Below are 24,858 nucleotides of genomic sequence, written 5' to 3'. Positions count from 1 at the left end.
GCAGAACATCGGGGTCACCCTGAGGGCTGAATCTCAACACTTTGCAAGTGTCAATGATGCCAATCCCTGTGTAGCTTCCATCCCTTACTTTGGGTTCATTGATGAAATTTGGGAGCTTAATTATGTGAAATTTACAGTATGTGTTTTCAAATGTAAATGGGTTGACAGCAACACCGGTGTGCACACCGATGATATAGGATTTACGCTGGTAGATCTAAAGAAACTTGGTTACCACAATGACCCTTTCATCATGGCAAAACAAGCTAGACAAGTATTTTACGTGCAAGACCCTTGTGATGAAAGGTGGTGCGTGGTTCTGCAGGGCAAAACAGTTGGTGTTAATGTAGAAGATGATGATTCATACATGGACACCTATGTTAGTCCTTTGACCGCTCAAATCACTCGTAACGTTGCCGGAGAAGAAGAAGCTGACGATGTTCATGCTAATCGAAATGATCATGATGAAGGAGAATTGATTAACATCGTCTAATGTAATTTTCTGCAGAGACAGAGGTCACCAAAGCAAGTAAGTGATAGCTACATTTTTCTCTGATTGAGTCATCGATTTTTTGTTTTAGATGGTATCCTTAGGACTTCATCCAGCTGATGTTTGTCGCCAGTTTCATCATCCACCACCCTTTTCTTCTCTGTCTTGCCATGTTTATTGTTTTAAACCCATATTTATGCTTTCTTCCCTTCATGTCTTGTTTTATCACAACTTTAGCTGAATCTCCTAAGGCTTCTGCATCAGCATTGACACTCTCCACCCTCTTTGGTTTATGCTTTTATGTTTTCTTCCGTGCTTCCTCGTTATAAATCTCAGCTTTATTCGAGGTTGCACTAGAACGATCAGCACCAATCTGTGCTTCTTCCTCGTCTACCAGCTCAATATCTTTCCTTTCAACTTTTGTTTTGTAAATTACAATGTAGTTTACAAAAGCAAAGGTGAAACGAAAGATATTGAGCTGGTAGAGGAGGAATAGGCAAGGATTGGTGCTGATCCTTCTAGTGAGACCTCCAATAAATCTGAGAATTATAAGGAGGAAGCACGAAATACAACACAGAAGCATAAACCAAAGAAGGTAGAGAGTGTCAATGCTGATGCAGAAGCCTTTGGTGATCACTGGAAAATTCTGATTGCTCAATGCATTCTGAAGCTGAACCATTAGAACATACGAAGAAAAGAGATACAGGCCATCAAAGTGTGTCATTGGAGAATAAGACAGGAGATTCAACTATGCTGAAGATAGGAGATTCAGCTAAAGTTGTGATAAAACAAGACATGAAGGGAAGAAGGCATAAATATGGGTTTAACAACAACAAACGTGAGAAGGCACAGGAGAAAAGGGTGGTGGATGATGAAACTGGCGACAAACATCAGCTGGATGAAGTCCTATGAAGATCCTCCTCATTCTCAAAGAGGGGAACGAGCAACAATTTGAAGGTTGTACATTCAGGAACTAAAGAATTCAAAATAGCTAGTAATAAGAGAGATTTGTTTTTAGGATTTTCTGAGCAGTAAGAGCGGCTACGCAAGAAGCTTGCACTTGAGGAGGGAAGGATATTTGCAGCTAATGAACAACTTTCTTAACTATTTGTCCTTAAGATTTTACTGTTTCTTTTTGTTAATATGTAAATATAAATGGTATAAGGGTATCGCGTAAAAACATGGTCTATATTTACTTCTAAGATTGTTAGGGGTAAAAATGACCATGTCCATAAGCCATAGCCTTATATTATTTATATTTACATATTAGAAAAAAAAAATAGTAAAATCTGAAGGACAAATAGTTAAGAAAGTTGTTCATTAGCTGCAAATATCCTTCCCTCCTCAAGTGCAAGCTTCTTGCGTAGCCGCTCTTGGTGCTCAGAAAATCCCAAAAACAAATCCCTTTTATTACTAGCTATTTTGAATTCTTTAGTTCCTGAATGTACAACCTTCAAATTATTGCTCGTTTCCCTTTTTCTTTTCTGCAAAAAAGAAAATCAATATCAAAGAAAACATGGATGAAGTCCTAAGGATGCCATGTACATGTGTATTTCTGAAGATATAGTATTTATATTCCATCAAGCATACATTGACTGTTGATTACATATAATAGACTTTTTATAACATGGTTGCCCCAAATCACAATTAAAAAGCACAACTACCAATCTTTCGGAGTCCTTTGGTTAATTTGTCTTGTCTCCTTATGTGGTGGGGTTTTGTTTAATAATATTATACTTTTGCCTTCCAAAAAAAACTTATGACTGATCCTCTTTTCATTAATCCTATTTTGTATGTTATTGTATAAAAGATCATGGGTTCTCCACCTGCCTCCACTCCTCCTCCTCCTCCTCCTCCTACTTCGGACGCATCGGCTTCGCCGTCTGCCGTGAAGCGGACACGCAAAGCCTCACGTCTACGATCGCTGTCCACTAGACCACCTGGTTCTGAGAGACCAGTGGTGCATGTTGATCCTGCTACCAGGAAGGCCGACGGTCCTCACAGGAAGAAATTAAGAACATATTTAGGGATTGTGGCACGTGATAAGGTGGACATCACTTACGAGAACTGGAAGGAGGTCCGTACTGCTCAGAAGGACCTGATTTGGGAGGATATTCGGGTATTTCTCTTATTTGATTTTTTTTAATTAATAGCCAAAAAATACATTATTGTAACAAATAAACTTTGTTTGATGTTGTCAGGCAGAATTTGATATCCCAGATGCTTCTGACAGTAGGACGAAAAGGAAGTTACTACAGACCGTGGGGGAGAGATGAAGGCAGTTTAAATCAGACCTCACGAGGAAATGGGCCCTTGCAGCCGATCAGGACAGTGCCGAGGACACTGTCTGTGACAAATACGACATCAGCAAGGAAAAGTGGGCCCAGTTTTGCCAGACTCGCAGAGACCCTTCTTGGGAGGTATGTTCCTTGGCATTTAAGTTGTTTTTCATATTAAACATGATGTTGTTATACTTCATTCTACCCATTTCAAACATTATTGTTTAATTTTTTCAAGATGTGCACATGAAGGCACAGGCCATCCAGAAGCAGAATACTGCCCCCCACGTTTTGTCTCATAGGGGTTATGATTATTTGGAGCAGAAGCTCCTGGCTGAGAAGACGAAGAAGAAGGTGCAGGAAGCTGCACAGTCAGGAAACGTTGATGGCGTCATCGACCCTCCATCCCTGGTCAGACGCCACGTGAAGTGGAAGATGGCCCGTACGAAGAAGACAGGGGAGATGACGACTGAGGCCGCAAAGAAAATTGCTGAGAAGATTGTAAGTCATTTTCAACTAACCATTACAATTATGTTTGAGTATTTTGAGAATGTCATGTACCACTGTGTGTTTTCTGCCCATGATTCGTTTGAGGAGCAAGCCACACAGGGATCGTTCGTCCCCCATGGACGTCAGGATGTTCTGGCCGTTGCTATTGGATGTCCAGAGCACCCTGGACGTGTCCGTACTGCTGAGCCGGTGTCACCATCAAGCAATACTTTGGATCGGCTCCATGAACGTCCCGCGGCGCTTCCTCCCTGCCTCCTGACGAATTACAGCAGCTGACCCAACAAATCAGGGACCAGCTAGAGGAGTCTATCACAAAGAAAGTGACGAGGCAGGTCATGGCATCCTTCAGCCAGCTTCAGTCACAGATGCAATCTCAGGGACTTGCAGTGCCTCCTGAGCCTCTGGTTGGTCCTGGTACCTCCGGTCCTTGAGTGACCACAAAGGGGAGTTGTGTTGATCCCTCAAGAAACGATCTTGAGACGGGTGACTCTAACTGGTGCGGCTTGTACATAGAAGCAGATCCTGCCCGCCTGGTTTCCATGGGGAGAGTTTATGAGGGATCCACTGTTGTTCATAACACTCCTTTGTTGCCTGGCCAAGTAAAGGTGAGTGTGGAGGAGGTTACAGATGCAGATTCTCCAGTTCTTGTACCTACTGATGAGGTTTTCTTAGTGGGACAGGCACTTCACACCTTCCTTGCTTGGCCGACACATCTGGTCAAGTCTTTATCATAGCAGGTACTTATTGTCCTTACTATATGTTTCTTCTTTTTAAATTAATTCATTAAGCGTGCCTCAAATTTGGCAATTTAGCTTTGTTTCATGAACAGGTAGTTGTGTCTCCGCCAAAACCATCTCCGAAGCCCCATCCGGAGGTCGATGATCCGCTGTATCTGATGGCATTGACCACCCCAGAGCTTTTCTTGAGGCCTTATCAGGTTAGATGGGGTGCCACCGTGTTCGGGGTCGTTAATCCAGATTTCCCCCTGTACATAAAGCACGAAGACCTCTCCGAAATCGCACACGGTTGTCAATGTCTCAGCATATCAGTGTTACAGTTGTGGATTCTGTAAGTCTTTATATAAAAGGCTTTTAATTTCCTAAGTTATGGCTTTCAATTCATAAATATTTAACTTTGACTTAACATAAAAAGGCATCTCATTGAAACATGTATGCGAGTGGGGAATTCTAATATATATGGATTCCTCGAGCCACAGTCCATTCAGAGGTCTGGGCAATCGCAGTTTGAATCTGAAAGTTACATAAAGAGTTGGATGCAGAGTTCACAGTGCGATGTCTATCTTGGAGCCTACCTAAATGGGTAAGTCACAAAATGACTAAATTTAATTAATGTTTACTAATGTACTAACCCATTTTAGGTTCCACTACAGCGGACACTGGCAGATGGTCGTCATCCTGCCCAAGGAACACCTAGTTGTCTGGTTTTGTTCATTGCATAACAGGCCAGACAACTACCTTAAGGGGATTATTAATAGGTTAGTGTTCTTTTCAATACATTTGCATTGTAATACCTCAACGTACAACACCAGTTTTTAATTGTTACTCATATGGAACAGTGTTATCAAGGGTCTTGATGATGCTCCACAGCCTAAATCAAAGGCTTCTGCTAGGTGGATTGTCGTCAAGGTACGTCATTTACATAAAACTTCCACTTATATATATTTCTTTATGTGTCTGTACACTAGTTGTTTAATTAATATCCAAATTTCATTATGTATTTAGTGTAATAGACAAAAAGGAAGTACTGAGTGCGGCTACTATGTGATGCACTGGATGTCCACCATCATTTTAGGAACTTTTAGAAATAATTGGGAAGCGGTAAGTTTATTTCTAACAAAATCGATTTATTTATAATTTGTATTACATTATTAACCTATTATGATTTATTTCATCATGCAGTATTTTAACGATCCTAGACCATTTGAGCCAGAGAGATTAAAAGCATTGCGGATCAAGTGGGCACAGTTTTATCTCTGAGTTAGAGATCAGGCCTAGGAATTAGGGACATTATCTTTAGATTTAGTTTTTACTTTGGTTTAACATTTTTTACATTTTCTATGTAACATGAACATTGAATTCATTTGATGATTGTTCTTTATAATAAATCAATTATTTGATGTATATTATCATTAAAACTGCTTGAAAGCAGAATAAAATGTTTATTTGCTATGAATTGGGCCTCCTGAAATTGCATTTGACAGGTATAATTTTGGGTTTACTGTAAAAACAGAAAGTATATATATATAAAATACTTGAAAACAACATCGGTTATTAACAAAAACCGATGTTAATATCATAACCAACATCGGTTATTTACAAAAACCGATGTCGATATGAACCTTAACATTGGTTGTAATAGAAAATTGATGTTAACGTTTGTATATTAACATCGATTATTTATGTATAACTGATGTCAGCGTTTGTATTTTAACATCGGTTATTTGTAGATAACCAATGTCAACTCTTGTACATTAACATCGGTTAATTATAAATAACCGATGTGAACATTTGAATATTAACATCGGTTATGTACACATAACCGATGTTATACACAAAGAACTACACCAAATAAGTGTATGCATCATCAACGTTGACATCGGTTTTCTAGAAAAACCGATGTTAAGGGCATATATTAACATTGGTTTTTCTAAAAAAACCGATGTTAAACTAACATATTAACATCAGTTTTACTGGAAAACCGATGTCAACGTTCATCATGCTTACACTTTTTTTGCTGTTGTTCATTGTGTTTAACATCAGGTATTTAGAGAACCGATGTTGTCATATACATGTTAACATCGGTTCTCCAAAACCGATGTTAACATTCATAAATTCAACATTGGCACTTTCAACATCGATTTTAGAACCGATGTAGATTGTTCTAAATAACCGATGTTGAAAGTGTATTTTCTAATAGTGGTGCAATGCTTTTTTGTATCATTAATGACTTTCCAGCATATGGGAATCTCAGTAGTTATAATGTTAAGGGTCATCATGCATGCCCCATCTGTGAAGAAAACACAAGGTACATACAACTAAAACATGGATGAAAAACATTCTACAGTAGGCATCGCCATTTTCTAACACCAAATCATCCTTACAGACGAATGAAAAAAGCATTTCATGGAAGTCAACAGCATGATATTGCACCGATACCGTTGACTGGTGAGTAGGTATACCAGCGAGTTCAACACCTGAATATTGTATTTGGAAAGACCCAAAAGAAGGATAAGAGTAAGACTTGCATATGGAAGAAAAGGTTCATTTTCTTTGATCTCCCATGCTGGTCTGATCTGGACATTAGACATTCTATTGATGTTATGCATGTGGAGAAAAATGTATGTGACAGTGTGATTGGGACGCTCCTTAACATTCAAGGCAAGACGAACGATGACTTGAATACCCGTCAAGATCTAGCTGACATGGGGATACGATCACAGTTGCATCCAAAGTCTGATGGGAAGAAAATTTACTTGCCCCCGGCTTGTCATACTTTGTCCAAAAAGGAGAAGATAAGTTTTTGTCAGTGTCTTCGTCGGGTGAAGGTTCCATAAGGATACTCTTCAAATATTAGGAGCCTTGTGTAGTTGAAAGAGCTTAAGCTTGTAGGGTTAAAGTCTCACGATTGTCACGTGTTGATTCAACAATTGTTAGTCGTGGCTATACGAGACATCTTGCCAAACAAAGTCAAGTTAGCCATAACTCGCATGTGCTTTTTCTTCCATGCCATATGTAGCAAAGTTGTTGATCCAGTCAAGTTTGATGAACTTGAAAATGAGGCCGCAATTATACTGAGCCAGTTGGAGATGTATTTTCTCCCTGCTTTCTTTGACATCATGATTCACTTGATTGTGCATCTAGTCAAAGAAATCAAATGTTGTGGTCCTGTTTATTTGCGGTGGACGTACCTGGTTGAGCGATACATGAAGATCTTAAAAAGGTATACAAAGAATCTATATCATCCAGAAGAATCTATTGTTGAGAGGTACATTACAGAAGAAGCCGTTGAATTTTGTTCAGAATATATTGAGAAGGCTAAACCTGATGGCCTTCCCGAGTCTCAGCATGATGACAGAATGGGTGGCAAGGGTTCAAGAGGACTGCATGTGATCACTCCAAGTCTAGTAGATTTGTTACAAGGTCACTTGTAAGTCTTGAACAACAGTAATGAAGTTTTGCCATACATAGTTAAGCATGAAGCTTTAGTCAAACAGAATAATCCAAAAATGTCAAAGAATTGGGTGTTGAAAAAGCATAACAAGACTTTCTATGATTCGTTTAAAGATACAATCTTTGCAGATGAATATGCTTCATAAACATTAAGAAAGCTAGCAGATGGGCCTAAAAGAAATGTTATAACTTGGCAAGGATACGACATAAACAAGTATTCATTTTACACAAAAGCACAAGACGACAAAAGTACAATGTAGAACAACAGGGTCACCCTAAGGGCTGAATCTTAACACTTCGCAAGTGTGCATGACGCTAATCCCTGTGTAGCTTCCATCCCTTACTTTGAGTTCATTGATGAAATTTGGGAGCTTTACTATGTGAAATTTATTGTTTGTGTTTTCAAATGTAAATGGGTTGACAACAAGACCGGTGTGTGCACTGATGATATAGGATTTATGTTGGTAGACTTAAAGAAACTTGGTTACCACAATGATTCTTTCATCATGGCAGAACAAGCTAGACAAGTATTTTATGTGCAAGACCCTTGTGATGAAAGGTGGTGTGTGGTTCTACCAGGCAAAACAATTGGTGTTAATGTAGAAGATGATGATTCATACATGGACACCTATGTTAGTTCTTTGTCCACACAAGTCACTCCTAACATTGTCGGAGAAGAAGAAGCTGACGACGTTCATGCTAATCGTAACGATCATGATGAAGGAGAATTAATTAACATCATCTAATGTAATTTTCTATTGATATATTTGATTTTGATAGATTCATTTACATAATTCATACAGTTGTTTTTTGTAATGTTTACTAAACCTGGTTTTATTGTATGTAGGATCATGGCTTCTCCACCTGCCTCGCCTCCCCCTCCTCCTCCTCCTTCTCCTCCTCCTCATCCTCCTTCTTCTGATGCATCAGTTTCACCATCTACCGTGAAGCGGACACGCAAAGCCTCATGTCTATGATCCTTGTCTACTAGACCACCTGGTGTTGAGAAACTAGTGGTCAATGTTGATCCTGCTACTAGCAAGGTCGACGGTCCCCACAGGAAGAAATTAAGAACATATTTGGGGATTGTGGCGCGTGATAAGGTTGACGTGATGTACGAGAACTGGAAGGAGGTCCCTACTGCTCAGAAGGACTTGATTTGGGAGGATATTCAGGTATTTTTCTTTTCTTATTTGATGTTCTTTAATTAATAGGAAAAAAATACATTATTGTAACAAATAAACCTTATTTGTTATTGTCAGGCGGAATTTGAAATCCCAAAGGCTTCTGAAAGTAGGACGAAGAAGAAGTTACTTAAGACTGTTGGCGAGAGATGAAGGCGGTTTAAATCATATCTCACAAGGAAATGGGCCCTTGCAGCCGATCAGAACAGTGTAGACGACACTGTCTATGAGAAATACAACATAAGCAAGGAAAAATGGGCCCAGTTTTGCCACACTCGTAGAGACCCTTCTTGGGAGGTATGTACCTAGCCATTTAAGTTGTTTTTTTTAAAAAAAAAAAATTAACTTGTTATAATTCATTCTAGCAATTTGAAACATCATTGTTTTATTGTTGCAGGATGTGCAGAAAAAGGCACGGGCCATCTAGAAACAGAACACTGCTCCCCACATTTTGTCTCGTGGGGGTTATGAATATTTGAAGCAAAAGCTCCTGGCTGAGAAGACCAAGAAGAAGTTGGAGGAAGCTACATAGTCAAGAAGCATTGATGGCGTCATCGACCCTCCATCCCCCGTCAGACGCCACGTGAAGTGAAAGATGGCCCGCACAAATAAAGCAGGGGAGATGACGACTAAGGCCACAAAGGAAATCGCTGAGAAGATCGTAAGTCATTTTCAACTAATCATTACAATTATATTTCAATATTTTGTGAATGCCATGTACAACTATATTTTCCTTGCAAGATTCCTTTGAGGAGCAGGTGACACAGGGATCCTTCGTCCCCCATGGACGTCAGGATGTTCTCACCACTGCTATTGGACGTCTAGAGCACCCTGGACGTGTTCGTGCTGCTGGAGCCGGTGTCACCATCAAGCAATATTTCGGATCGGCTCCACAGATGTCCCACAGTTCTTCCTCCCTACCTCTTGAAGAATTACAACAACTGACCCAGCAAATCGGGGACCAGCTAAAGGAGTCGATCACAGAAAAAGTAACTCGGCAGCTCATGGCATCATTCAGCTAGATGCAATCCAAGATTCAATCCAAGATGCAATCTCAGGGACTCGCATTGCCTCCAGAGCCTCTGGTTGGTCACTCAGTTCCTCGAGTAAACACAAAGAAGAGTTGTGTTGATCTCTCAGGAAATGATTCTGAGACGCATGACTCAGATAGGTGCGGCTTGTACATCGAAGCAAATCCTGCCCGCCTGGTTGCCCTGGAGTGAGTTTATAAGGGATCCACTGTTGTTGATAACACTCCTTTGTTGTCTGACCAAGTAAAGGTGGGTGTGGAGGAGGTTAAAGATCCAGATGCTCCAGTTCCAGTACCCACTGATGAGGTTTCCTTAGTGGGCCAGGCAATTCACACCTTCCTTGCTTGGCCGACGCATCTGGTCAAGTCTTTATCAGAGAAGGTACTTTACTCTAACTATATGTTTCTTCTATTTCAATTAATTCATTAAGGGTGCCTCAAATTAGGCCATTTAACTTTGTTTCATGAACAACTTGTTGTGTCTCCAGCAAAACCACCTCAAAAGCCAGATTCGGAGGTTGATGATCCACTTTATCTGATGACATTGACCATCCCAGAGCTTTTCTTGAGGCCTTACCAGGTTACATGGGATGCCACCATTTTTGGAGTCTTTAATCCAAACTTCCCGCTCTACATAAAGCACGAAGACCTCTCCAAAATTGCACACGGTTGTCAATGTCTCAGCATATCAGTGTTATAGTTATGGATTCTATAAGTCATTTTCAATTTCTTTTAATTAACTAAGTTATTGCTTTCAATTCATAAATATTTAACTTTCACTTAACATAAACAGGCATCTGACTGAAACAAGTATGCGAGTGGGGAATTCTGATATCTATGGATTCCTCGAGCCACAGTCCATTCAGAGGTTTGGGCAATCGCAGTTTGAGACTAAAAGTTACATAAAGAGTTGGATGCAGAGTTCAAAATGCGATGTCTACCTTGGAGCCTACCTGAATGGGTAAGTCACACAAAATAACTAGATTTAATTAATATTTACTAATATACTAACCCATATTCCTCCCCACTGCAGTGGACACTGGCAGATGGTGGTCATCTTGCCCAAGGAACACCTAGTTGTCTGGTTTTGTTCATTGCATAACAGGCCAAACAACTACCTTAAGGGGATCAATAACAGGTCAGTGTTCTTTTCAATACATTTGCATTCAAATACCTCAACAACACCACTTTTTAATTGTTGCTCGCCTGGAACAGTGCTTTAAAAGGTCTTGATGATGCTCCATAGCCTAAATTAAAGGCTTTTGCTAGGTGGATTGTCGTCAAGGTACGTCATTTACATAAAACTTCCACTTATATATATTTCTTATGTGTTTGTACACTAACTGTTTAATTAATATCCAAATTTCATTATGTATTAAGTGTAATAGACAAAAAGGAAGTACTGAGTGCGGCTTTTATGTCATGCACTGGATGTCCATCATCATTTTAGGAAGTTTCAGGAATAACTGGAAGCGGTATGTTTATTTCAAACAAATTCGATTTTTTTTATAATTTGTATTACATTATTAACTTATTATTATTATTTATTTCATGATGCAGTATTTTAACGATCCTAGACCATTGGAGTCAGAGAGATTAAAGGCGCTACGGATCCAGTGGGCATAGTATTATCTCCGAGTTAGAGCTCAGAGCTAGGATTTAGGGACATTAAGTTTAGCTTAGTTTACTTTGGTTTAACATTTTTGACATTTCCTATGTAATTTGAACATTGAATTCATTTGTTGATAGTTGTTCATAATAAATCAATTATTCAATGTTTATTGTGATTAAAACTGCTTGAAAGTAGAATAAAATGTTTTTTTGTTGTAAATTGGGTCTGAAATTGCATTTTACAGGTACAATTTTGGGTTGATTGTAAAAACAGAAAGTATATATTAAAAAAAACTTGGAAACAATATCGGTTATTAACAAAAACAGATGTTAATATAACAAACAACATCGGTTATTTAGAAAAACCGATGTCAACATGCACCTTAACATCGATTTTTCAGAAAACCGATGTTGTTTATTTCTAATAACATCGGTTATTTATAAATAGCCAACGTTAATATATTAGTTAACAACGGTTTTCTATAGAAAATCGATGTTAATATATTACATTAACATCGGTATTTCTAGAAAACCGATGTCAACGTTCATCATGCATACACTTATTTGTTGTAGTTCTTTGTATATAACATCGGTTATTTAGAAAACCGATGTTAGCATTTTTATGTTAACATCGGCTTTTCAAAACTAATGTTAACAACAATACATTCAACATCAGTTTTAAAATCGATATAGAATGTCGTAAATAACCGATATTAAAAGTGTATTTTCTAATAGTGAAAGGTAGGTTGGAGGAGGTTAAAAATGCAGATGCTCCAGTTCTTGTACCCACTGATGAGGTTTCCTTAGTGGGGCAGACAATTCACACCTTCCTTGCTTGGCCGATACATCTGGTCAAGTCTTTATCACAGCAGGTACTTTACTCTTACTATATGTTTCTTCTTTTTGAATTAATTCATTCAATGTGCCTCAAATTAGGTCATTTAACTTTGTTTCATGAACATGCAGTTGCGTCTCCGGCAAAACCGCCTAAAAAGCTAGATCCGGAGGTCGATGATCCGCTTTATCTGATGACATCGACCATCACAAAGCTTTTCCTAAGGCCTTACCAGGTTACATGGGATGCCATCATGTTTAGGGTCTTTAATCCTGACTTCCCGCTCTACAGAAAGCACGAAGACCACTCCGAAATTGCACACGGTGGTCAATGTCTAAGCATATTAGTGTTACAGTTGTGAATTCTGTAAGTCATTTTAGATTACTTTTAATTACCTAAGTTATTGCTTTCAATTCATAAATATTTAACTTTGACTTAATATAATCAGGCATCTAACTGAAACAAGTATGCGAGCGGGGAATTCTGATAAATATGGATTCCTCAAGCCACAGTCCATTCAGAGGTCTGGGCAATCGCAGTTTGAGACTGAAAGTTACATAAAGAGTTGGATGCAAAGTTCAAAATGTGATGTCTATATTGGAGCCTACCTAAATGGGTAAGTCACACAAAATAACTGAATTTAATTAATGTTTACTAATATACTAACCCATATTCATCCCCACTACAGCGAACATTGGCAGATGGTGGTCATTGTGCCCAAGGAACACCTAGTTGTCTGATTTTGTGGATTGCATAATAGGCCAAACAACTACTTTAAGGGAATAATTAACAGGTCAGTGTTCTTTTCAATGCATTTACACTCAAATACCTTAACAACACCATGTTTTAATTGTTTCTTGCCTAGAACAGTGCTTTAAAAGGTCTTGATGATGCTCCACAACCTAAGTCAAAGGCTCCTACTAGGTGGATTGTCGTCAAGGTACGTCATTTACATAAAACTTCCACTTATATATACTTCTTATGTGTCTGTACACTAATTGTTTAATTAATATCCAAATTTCATTATGTATTTAATGTAATAGACAAAAAGGAAGTACTGAGTCAAATCTTTATCACAGCAGGTACTTTACTCTTACTATATGTTTCTTCTTTTTGCATTAATTCATTCAGCGTGTCTCAAATTAGGTCATTTAACTTTGTTTCGTGAACAGGCAGCTGTGTCTCCGACAAAACCACCTCAAAAGCCAGATCCGGAGGTCGATGATTCGCTTTATCTGATGACATCGACCATCACAAAGCTTTTCCTGAGGCTTTACCAGGTTACATAGGATGCCACCATGTTTGGGGTCTTTAATCCTGACTTCCCGCTCTACATAAAGCACGAAGACCACTCCGAAATTGCACACGGTGGTCAATGTCTAAGCATATCAGTGTTACAGTTGTGAATTCTGTAAGTCATTTTAGATTACTTTTAATTACCTAAGTTATTGCTTTCAATTCATAAATATTTAACTTTGACTTAATATAATTAGGCATCTAACTGAAACAAGTATGCAAGCGGGGAATTCTGATAAATATGGATTTCTCAGCCACAGTCCATTCAGAGGTCTGGGCAATCGCAGTTTGAGACTGAAAGTTACATAAAGAGTTGGATGCAAAGTTCAAAATGCGATGTCTATCTTGGAGCCTACCTGAATGGGTAAGTCACGCAAAATAACTTAATTTAATTAATGTTTACTAATATACTAACCCATATTCATCCCCACTGCAGCGGACACTGGCCGATGGTGGTCATTGTGCCCAAGGAACACCTAGTTGTCTGGTTTTGTTCATTGCATAACAGGTCATACAACTACCTTAAGGGAATAATTAACAGGTCGGTGTTCTTTTCAATGCATTTACACTCAAATACCTCAACAACACCACTTTTTAATTGTTACTCGCCTAAAACAGTGCTTTAAAAGGTCTTGATGATGCTCCACAACCTAAATCGAAGGCTCCTGCTAGTTGGATTATCGTCAAGGTACGTCATTTACATAAAACTTCCACATATATATACTTCTTATGTGTTTGTACTAATTGTTTAATTAATATCCAAATTTCATTATGTATTTAATGTAACAGACAAAAAGGAAGTACTGAGTGCAGCTATTATGTCATGCATTAGATGTCCACCATCATTTTAGGAAGTTTTAGGAATAATTGGGAAGTGGTACGTTTATTTAAAACGAATTCGATTTTTTTATAATTTGTATTACATTATTAACTTATTATCATTTATCTCATCATGTAGTATTTTAACGATCCTAGACCATTGGAGCCAGAGAGATTAAAGGTGATGCGGGTCCAGTGGGCACAATATTATCTCCGAGTTAGAGAACAGAGCTAGGATTTAGGGACATTAAGTTTAGCTTAGTTTACTTTGGTTTAACATTTTTTACATTTCATATATAATTTGAACATTGAATTCATTTGTTGATAGTTGTTTATGATAAATCAATTATTCAATGTTTATTATGATTAAAATCGCTTGAAAGCAGAATAAAATGTTTATTTGCTGTGAATTGGCTCTGAAATTGCATTTTATAGGTACAATTTTTGGGTTTATTGTAAAAAAAGAAAGTTTATATAAAAAAACTTGAAAACAACTTTGGTTATTAACAAAAACCGATGTTAATAAAGTAAACAACATCGTTTATTTACAAAAACCGATGTCAACATGCACCTTAACATCAGTTATTTATAAATAACCGATGTTAATATACAAATGTTAACATCGGTTATTTATAAATAACCGATGTTATATATAACTAATTACAGCAAAATAAGTGTATAGATGATGGATGTTCACATCAGTTATACATGAAAACCGATGTTAATATATTACATTAACATCGGTTTTACTAGAAAACCGATGTTAATATATTACATTAACATCGGTAACCGATGTCAACGTTCATCATGCATACACTTATTTTGCTGTAGTTCTTTGTATATAACATCAGGTATTTAGAAAACCGATGTTATCATTTTTATGTTAACATCTGTTTTGAAAAACCGATATTAACAATAATACATTCAACATTAGTACTTTCAACATCAGTTTTAAAACCGATGTAGAATGCCTTAAATAACTGATGTTGAAAGTGTATTTTCTAATAGTGGATAGACCAACATTCTGTAGTTGTGATATCATGTTAGGATTAACCTATACAGCATAACAATGATAGTTAGTGACTATGGTTGCATCTTTAGCCATAATAAAGATAGTTTCTGCTTACAAACACAATTTACCTCATATCTATGCCGATGTCGCTCGTCAACAAACCTTACATTGTCATACCTATAAAGAATTCCAAATTACCATATCATATATATGCAATATCAACATAATATGCAGTGTAGATCTAAGTACAAAACCACATCAAGCTATAAAGAATTCCAAATTACCATATCATATGTATGCAATATCAACATAATATGGAGTGTAGATCCAAGTACAAAACCACATCAAGTTTTGTTCTTAATTCTTACAATTTTGCGGATTTGCAGTCAACAACTTCAAAGTAAGTTTTTTTGTGTTAAAATAAATTTTTTATTAGTTAATCATTAATTAATTTGAAAATGTTTTTTTAAAATATTATATAAAAAAGATTTTATAAATTAACTAAACTAATTTTAATTTATGAAAAAGTTTTTTCATTTTTTTCTTCTCATAAAAATTAAGACCAACCATAAAAAAATGAACATGTTGCAGTGAAATTTATCTTCTGTTTGACAGATTCCACGCCATTGTTTCGGGATCGGTCCAAAACCTTCATCACTAAAACTCTAGGATTCAGGCCAAACTCCTACCACAAGTCACAACATCAGTAAAAAGAAGGTTAACACTAGGCTTGAAAATTGCTTTAAAAAAGAGCTAGCAATAGATGGAAGAACATTCAGAGATCGATTAAATGAATCATATTAAGTAGCAAGAGCAAAAAAATTATTTTAGTTTAATGATCAATTTATTAGATAAAGGAAAAAAATGTAATCATAGGAAAATTGACTATTGCATAAAGAAAAGGAAAAATAAACTATTGTTATAATATACTATTACTATATAAGTGGTCGAAAAAGAATACACAAGAGTGTGGAAACAAGAACTTAGATAGACATTATAGCTTCCAAGTAAATTTTATTTTTGTTTAAGAAACTATTAAGTAACCAAATGTTGTCACGATTTTTATGTAGAAAAATATGAAACTCATTATTAATTTTTGTAATTTTTTTTGGTGGTCACAAACTCAGTATTTTGACATACCAAACTGTCACCATTCAATCAAATTATAACCAAATTTTGTCAAAATTTTCAAACTTGTTAAGGTAAGATCAATTCAAGATGAAGCAAAATAAACCAAACTGAAAAACTCAATTCAAATTTTGCTGATTAAAGCATGTTGTTTAGTTTAGTCATGAAACAAATCAAAATCAATCAAGTAATGTTTTAGTAAACATAATGTTCACAGGGCGTTATTATAAATTGCAAAAAAAATGTTCATAGGCATAATCAATTGATATTATGTTAAAATAAAGTTCAACAATGGCTTTATTGTTATCATACATATGTCCCAAGTGTTTGATTAATTGTACCTATAAACACAATACTAATAAAAAATATCTTAAGTATTGCAGATACTTGAAACATATGTTTATGTATAGGATAAATGCATGAAGTTAAATTACATACTTGAAACATTCGCTGCTTCATCTTCATTAAGTATTGCAGCAAAACCATTAATATATCTCTTGTAAGAATAAAAGATTGCTTCTTGGGCCTTTCCGGTGCTGCGGCGTAAGAAAAAAAAAATCAGTTTATATTGATTTTACCACCATAAGCATAAAAAAATAAAAATAAAAATCATAAGCATAAAAAAATATTAGTTTTAACATCAGAGAATTTCATGAATTTGGGATTAAATTCTATATACCTTCCAACGTATGATTCAAGTAAATCATAATGAGACATTGTGACAGATTCAACATCAATGGAGGAAGGATTTGGACCAAAAGAATGAGATCCTAAGTATACAATATATGACTGACAAAACAAAACATGAAGGGTTAATAACATTCAAATACAAAAATTATTCAAAAGAACAATGTGATGAGCAACACATTTAAAAATATAATCCGGTATGTACCGTCATGAGAAATTTGTAGACATTTTCAATATTAAGAAGCAGAAATAAGAAAATTAAGTGAAGTTTTGAGGTAGAGCTTGCCTGTTTGATTGCTTGAGTAGGATCCTGCAGCAGAACAAAAAGAATAAGTGACAATAAAATATGAGAAATGGATGGTGACATTCACTACTACAAAAACATTAATTTACGACGCACCTTCTACATCGGTGTTCAAAACCCGTCATTGTTGCTTTATCGGTGACATTTTTGTAATTACCATGTTCTTCAACAACGATGGTGGTAGAAAACACCGTTTTTGAAGGCTGCTTTCCCCTTTTTCCACCATGATTTTCAAAGGCACCATCTTAATCCTTGATCGTGATTAATTTACTCACGTGAAACCAACTGGCTAGCTATCTTGCTCAGTCACAGGTGCTTTCCCCTTGCTCAGTCACTACTTGCAGCTAGGTCAGTGTCTCCGTCGTAGCTAGCTATCTTCTACGCCGCGTCGCCCCTTCATATAGCATCTTCGGCCACCGTTCACTTACTGTGGTCATTTTTGCAGCTAGGTTAGTGTCTCATTTCCCCTATTTCATTCTTACATTACAAAACCTTAAAGTATTTAAATCTATATGAAGCAAGTGGATGTGGAGAGTCAACGATTGTTGCAACAGCAACAACATCATGTTGAGTCCACTATTCATTTGCTTAGCAACATTTTCAATCGGTTAGCAACACTTGTTTCCCAACAATGAGAGATTGCCATCAGGTTTATATATGTGTGTGTGTGTGTGTGTGTACATTGTTATTGATCATTGTTTCTGTATTCCAATATGATATTCAAGGTATGTTACAATGTGATTAAAGATTCTCTATGCAACATGCATAAAGATAAAGATTCTTTTCTCTCACTCACTTTCTTCGATTCTTGCCAAAAAAGTTGTACTTGTAACTTTTTCTTTAAAAAAAATGTCTATGTGCAGTTTAGGAGATATATGCCTGTGCTCTTTTTTTAGTAGTGATCGCATGAAATTTGTATAAATTAAATGGAGTTTCCGGTCCCCACCACCCTAAATAATGTAGTGTCAACAAAATCATATTACACTTTCTTTTTCATAGATCCAGAAGGTGGGACTCGTGTTATCTACAATAACTTTTACGTTGATTCTTAACAAAGTGCTGTAAGACAGCATCCCATATGCCATGTCTCTCATTTGGTGTCATGACTCCTATCTGATGTCCCTCATTCAAAAATAATTTAAGTACCCAATTAATGGTTTCAAGCATATCCTTTCACCTATATATATTCAAGGCTGAAAGCATTAAGGACCAACACAAATCATTCACATCATAAAGAGTTAAAAATTTAAAATTCTCAAGACTTTTCTTAATTTATGTCCACCAAAATTTACAATCTCTTTCTATTTTTGTTGTGAATTTTGGGGCAATACCATGGTAGTAATAACTCCATGGCAATACCATAGTCTATTAAATTTGGTAATGATACTGTGTGTTATATGTTAAACCATATCGAGATTTGACAAAGGCAAAAAGTAATTAAACAATGTCCTGTGTTGCATTAATTCTCATTCAGGAAACATGTTTCAACATCTGTACAAAATAGAAAATTCTCACAATAAAAGAAAATGCCTTTTGTACTAATCTTTTATTCTAATCTATCTGTGTCTCCAATAACATGATTTACAAGTTATTCAAGTGAGAGGTGACTGTTAGGAACTCATCCTCCCTGCACAGTATTGTGAGACCACCCATTGGATGGTCATACCCGAATTCTTCCTCCACTTGATTCAACAAATCTTGAAAAGTAAGGTTGGTTCAAGTATCATACGAGGATAACAAACCACCTCATTTTGTCTCCAACATAGACTGCAAGGTAGCCCTTTGGTTAGGCATTTGCCCAGGGGACAAAGCTTGCTTGTTGTAGTTATGGTTGTTATTTTTCTTTTTTGCATTGTTATTCCCGTTTTCTCCTTTTTTTTATCTTTTTCTGGGCTTCAGTAATACTTATCTGCTTTAAAGGAGTTGATCTCCAAGAAGTTGACCCATTTCCTTTAATATACTACCAGTTTCTATTACATTCCCTCCTTGTTCCAAAAAACAGTTAAAATTACTGACACATGTTAAGAGGCAGACAAAACTTGGTTTTATAATGCGTGTCACTCAATGCTGGGATTTTTCTTGATTACAATATTCAAGTTTTGAATAATTTTTTTTATCATTTTCTGAATATATGTGAGATTTTATTTTTTGAAATCACAGGTTCCACTTTGCAGCATTTTGCCTCATGTTCAGCTGGAGGCTATCGTCTGGGGTATTGGAATAGCTATAGGGGAGGTTCCTCCTGAGTGTATCTCCAGGGAAAATACATTTTATCACTGTAGTTCCCTTACTCTAACAAATTCACTGTTAAGTTTATATAAATATATAGTCTAATTTTAATATCATGCTATGTAGTATTTAGTATTTGCACCTAGCTTGTGGTTTAACCTGCTTCATGAATAAGATGGTGTGAAGGTCTATAACTTGTGTTATTTGGTTACTCCTCTATAGGTGGAGAAAAAAGAAAAAAGTAGCACAGTTCCATCTTGTGCTGCTACTAATGGCCTTTTACTTTGATTATGGAAGTCATAATTAAAAAGACATTTCTTGAGTACAATCTGATTTTGGAAGCATACAATAGAAAGGGTATAAAGCTAAAAATTGTACAAGAAACAACCTTTCATCACCAAAACATATACATGATATATATCTATGATAGATATTTTTGTACACCTTAAGTGCCTGAAGAAGCAAGCGTCAAATAACTCACCGGTTTTGAATATTTCAGCTTCACATTTGGCCACTATTTTCAAAATTGAAACAACACTATGTCACAAAAAAGCTCTCTTTGATCCACCTTTCCTAAATTTGCAACCTGGCATCTTTAAAAGCATTCAAAGCATATTGGTACAGCCTCTGATCTAGTCTTGTTCCTTCTGCTTTCATGTCTTGTAAGAGTTTCACCAATTCATCAATCAAACCAACTTTAGAGAACACACCAACCATTATACCTGCCATGGCCCTATCAATAAGCCCTTCATTCATCCTATACTCATTGAAAAGCTTGACACAGGTTTCAAACTAACCTACTTTACTATAAGCACCAATGATGGAGGACATCACCATGGAATTTATTGACATGGAGCAACCCGTTCTTGCTTTAAATATGACAATTGTCTCATTAAACTAACTTAAATTCATTGTAAACCCTGTAGGAGAAGTTGATGTTCAACACATTGCAGTTTAACATGTCTGTGCCAACAACATATGTTTTTATGAAAAGGTTCCTAAAGGCAGCTCAAGCAGATAGAAAGGTCAGTACTCATTTTTCATGCTATTTAAATTAAATAAGCTTTCTATTGTAATTATTTTCAAAATATTGTCTACACAGGAACATGCTGCTTCAGCAGTTCTCAACTTCAGTGAGGACTGCACACCTCATATGTTAACGCCATACTTGGATGGAATAGTTAGCAAACTACTTGTACTTCTTTAGGTATATTTAATACAGTGTTATTCTTAAGAATAATGTTATTATGGTCATTTTTCTGAATTATCATATGATTGAATTATTCTTTCACCTAATTTTGGATATTCTATACATTTTTTAGAATGGTAAGCAGATGGTGCAAGAAGGTGCCTTAACTGCTTTGGCATCAATTGTTGATTATTCTCAGGTATTTTGTGAACTTCTCAGGCACATTTGCTGAGATTTTCCCATTTGTGTTTACTTGCAGGAACCTAACACAGAGATTTGTGCAAGCATGTTGGATTCATTAATTGAATGAATGCTTATAGGTTTGGATCATGAAATTACATTGATATATATTTTGTCATGCCTCCACTACTTCAATCTGCTTATAGGTTTGGATCATGAATGCTTACAAAAGAGATAATTATTTATTTCATTCATGAATCATGACAATGTGCCAAGTACTGGTTTGAGCATGCTTTTCATGGAAACTATTCATATGTCCATCTGTTTTGAAGGACTAATATTTGGTCAAAAAGGTATCTTGAATCATATGGATGCAGATGCTAGATGCATTTTCTATGTGTCTCTTGTGCTCACTTTTTGCACTTCTTCTTTCTCCCTGCTATTGTTGGCCTTTATTATCCACTGACATTGCATATTAGAGTTATCTAAGTATGCATACACTGATACACATTTATAGGAGAGATGGAAAGTTTTGGAATACTATTTCAATTTTTTTATGCATTACATAATCACCCAAGAATAACAATTTTATTCCATAACAATGTTTTGTGTCCTTAATGCACTTGTTGTAAATGAGAAGTGTATTTTTTCCTCCATTTTTGGTTTGTTGCTTTATATGCTTTGCCTTTCTCCATAGTTTCCTACATGAGTATGTCCCGTTAGCATCGTATTAAATTAATAATTGTATCATATTTTCTTGAATAGTATCCTTACTAATCATAAGGAGATTTATTTTCTTCCAGGTTACAGACAAAAGGTGAAGGACATTGTTCAAGGTGCTTTATTCCCTGAAGCTGGTCTAGATAATAGAGTTGGTCATGCTGGGGGAGTAGGTGGACTCGTGATTGTTCGAGATCTTGACTTGTTATCCTATTGTGAGTCCTGGTTGCTTCATATGTACTTATTTTCAAAATATTAATTTATTTATATCATGCTTAATTATATATTATTAAATTAACTAAAACCATAATATATAGTAAATAAATTATATGTACTCACTACTACAAAAAACACAAACAAAGACGGTGGAAAACAACATACAAAGACGGTGGAGCACCGTCTTTGAATCCAACGTCGTCGAAAGTTTATGACGGTCCTATAAAACCCGTCTTAGAAAAACATTATCTTCTAAGACGGTCGTTAGCTAACGACCGTCTTAGAAATGTAACTTTCTAAGACGGTCGTTAGCTAATCACCGTCTTAGAAAGTACCTTTCTAAGACGTTTCTTAGCTAACCACTGTCTTAAAAAGGTAACTTTCTAAGACGGTGGTTAGCTAACGACTGTCTTAGAAAGTTACCTTTCTAAGATAGTCATTAGCTAACGACCGTCTTAGAATGTTATTTTGAAAAAAAAATATTTAATTTAAAAAATAATAAAAGCATTATTATGAAACCATACAAATATAACAAAGCATGAAAAAATGCTCAAATATTGACATTAATAGCAGGCTTGCACCTCACACTGTGATTGAAAATAACAAATAAAGGAACAAGTCCATTGACCAAGACATAAAACCAGCAAGAAAAAATATGGAGAACAAATGAGGTTTTGGATCCATAAAATTATGCAGCTCTAAACCATTTAATTAAATGCAAGTAGCAGAGAATGCCAAAAGTAAATGAAAATTACTATATATTACTAATAACGGGTTACCTACAGAACAAAAGTGATTAATATCTTAGACACTATATATTTATCTACACCAAAAGACACTATATATTTATATTTATCTTAGTTTTTAATTTATTTAATTTTTATATCTATGAAATTGAAAACAAATATTTATATCTATAGACTAATGCATAAATTGCCTTGCCTTGACAAAGGAACAAAGAAAACTAAACAAATGAACCATGCTTCCAGCAAACACAGCCATTACAACCAGAGAGTAAATGCACCTCCTCAAGGTTAAACATAAGGCAACCTAAAGAGGCTTTAAGGCAAGGGAAACCAAAACTTTCAAGAATATTCAAAGCCTCACAACAAATTTGTCTGAACTAATGTGAATGTCATTTATAGTTTTACCTAAAAAATGGTGAAAATTAAATAAATTGTTAGAATTAAAGATAAAGAAATATAATCAAGTTTAGAATGGTCACATACAAGCCATTCCTTGTGACCCTGAAATCCATTTGGATTGAGGATTTTCACTGCGACTTGAATCCCCGTTCCAGGTCATGCTGCAAAGTTCCCATGCTCGTTGGTGTCTAACCATATTATTTGTAACATTTCTTCCTGTTGATTTATATGGAAAATATAAGAAAGCAATGTGACCGAGAGTATGTTGTTACTACAAGCATACATGTTTATTGCATGCAACTTATATTTAAGTACATTGAAAATAGCAGAATAAAAGAACGTGTGACATGATTTTAGGAACTCCTGCCGACAATGAAAAATAAAATAAACTAACTTATCCACTAAAAAAATGACATATTCTTAATTTCTTATTTTGACTTATCCAAACTAAAACCACTGCATTAAAAAGTCACTTTTTCAACAATTTACATGTTAGATGTCCAAAAAAAAAAAAACTCCCGTTAAGTCCCGCAACAAACATTCATATATACAATCCACAATTTCAGCTACGTACTAAGTATTGTTTTATTTTATTTTTCAATAAATAATCTAAACACTACACGAGATTTTAATCCTCTTGTCTTATATATATATATATATATATATATATATATATATATATATATATATATATATAGAAATTCCCAACTTCTATACCAATCTATTAATGTATGAATTACACAATTCCATATAAGTGTTGATTAGAAATGTTTTTTAATTGAAACAAGAAACAAGTATGAATTCTAAGAATGGTCTGAAAAAAGGTAGAATATATATACCTTGAAGTTGTTTGTTTTTAGCATTGACGAAGTCTTTTCCTTTAGAATTGAGAGGCATGCAACATAATAAAATTCTAAACTTCTTCCAAAATTTCTGGCTTTTTCATAGGTACCTTGAAGAACATCTTTTGAATTTTCTCTTGCTCTCCATATTTTTAACTCAGAACCCTAAGCATTTGATAGATATGCACAAAATTCTTCCACTTTTGAGAGGTGCTTTAGCTTGTATAGTTTTGCAGGCTGCAAGCACAATAGCTTTACAAAGTTGGAAATACTAAACAGGACCGCAAAGAAATGCCATGCAAAAAAAAAACATACAAACAACGATCCCAAAAAATATAAGAGAAAAAAAACAGCAAATTACTTCAAGTACTCCTCCCATAGAATACTTCAAAACTCGAAGAAAAGCCGATGTCCTCAGCCCCTTCGATTTCGCTGTAGGAAACACCACGCTGTCACCAACAACTACACAAAAAGCACACGAAACAAATCAAGCATTATTGCACAAACCATAGCTAATCCTAACACGAAATGAGTGCAGAAGCTTCAAAGTGTAGTTATAAGAAGCCAATGTTCACATAAGAGTAGTTAGCTTAATTTCTTAAAAGCTAAAACATGATGGAATCTCGTGCAAGCGAAATCAAAGTAGCGGCGAGTATAGGTAATAATAGTTGGATGGTGAATGAAAGAGAGATATTTAGGAAGAGTTGGGTAACTCGAGAGAACGAGAACATTGGGCTTGGCCATGCGACCGAGCTTAGAGGAAGATTTTCCTAAGATGCCGTGACACTAGGCAGAGAGAGGGAAGAGAAGAAAGAGGCAAAGAGAGGGAAGAGAAAGAGGCAAAAGAGAAAGAGACAGAGAGAGGGAAGAGAAAGAGGCAGAGAGGAGTGGAAATGTGCATTGCCCGAGACGCCAAGAGAGAAAGTCACAATAAAAGCTAATTAAGGTGTACAACTGTTTCATGA

The 24,858-nt window shown here is 35.9% G+C and overlaps 1 long non-coding RNA gene across 1 annotated transcript; it reads right to left on the bottom strand.

The window, feature by feature from the left end:
* Positions 1–22,823: 22,823 nt before the first annotated feature.
* LOC114408108 lies at positions 22,824–24,498 on the bottom strand. The gene is made up of 3 exons (XR_003665815.1): positions 24,255–24,498; positions 23,891–24,130; positions 22,824–23,267 (listed from the first exon to the last, which is right to left on the bottom strand). It is a non-coding gene; the product is annotated as an uncharacterized LOC114408108 (long non-coding RNA).
* Positions 24,499–24,858: the final 360 nt, after the last annotated feature.

The sequence above is a fragment of the Glycine soja genome, chromosome 4 (assembly GCF_004193775.1).
Source record: "Glycine soja cultivar W05 chromosome 4, ASM419377v2, whole genome shotgun sequence".
Lineage (NCBI taxonomy): Eukaryota > Viridiplantae > Streptophyta > Magnoliopsida > Fabales > Fabaceae > Glycine > Glycine soja.
This window is presented reverse-complemented; position numbering and strand designations above follow the sequence as displayed.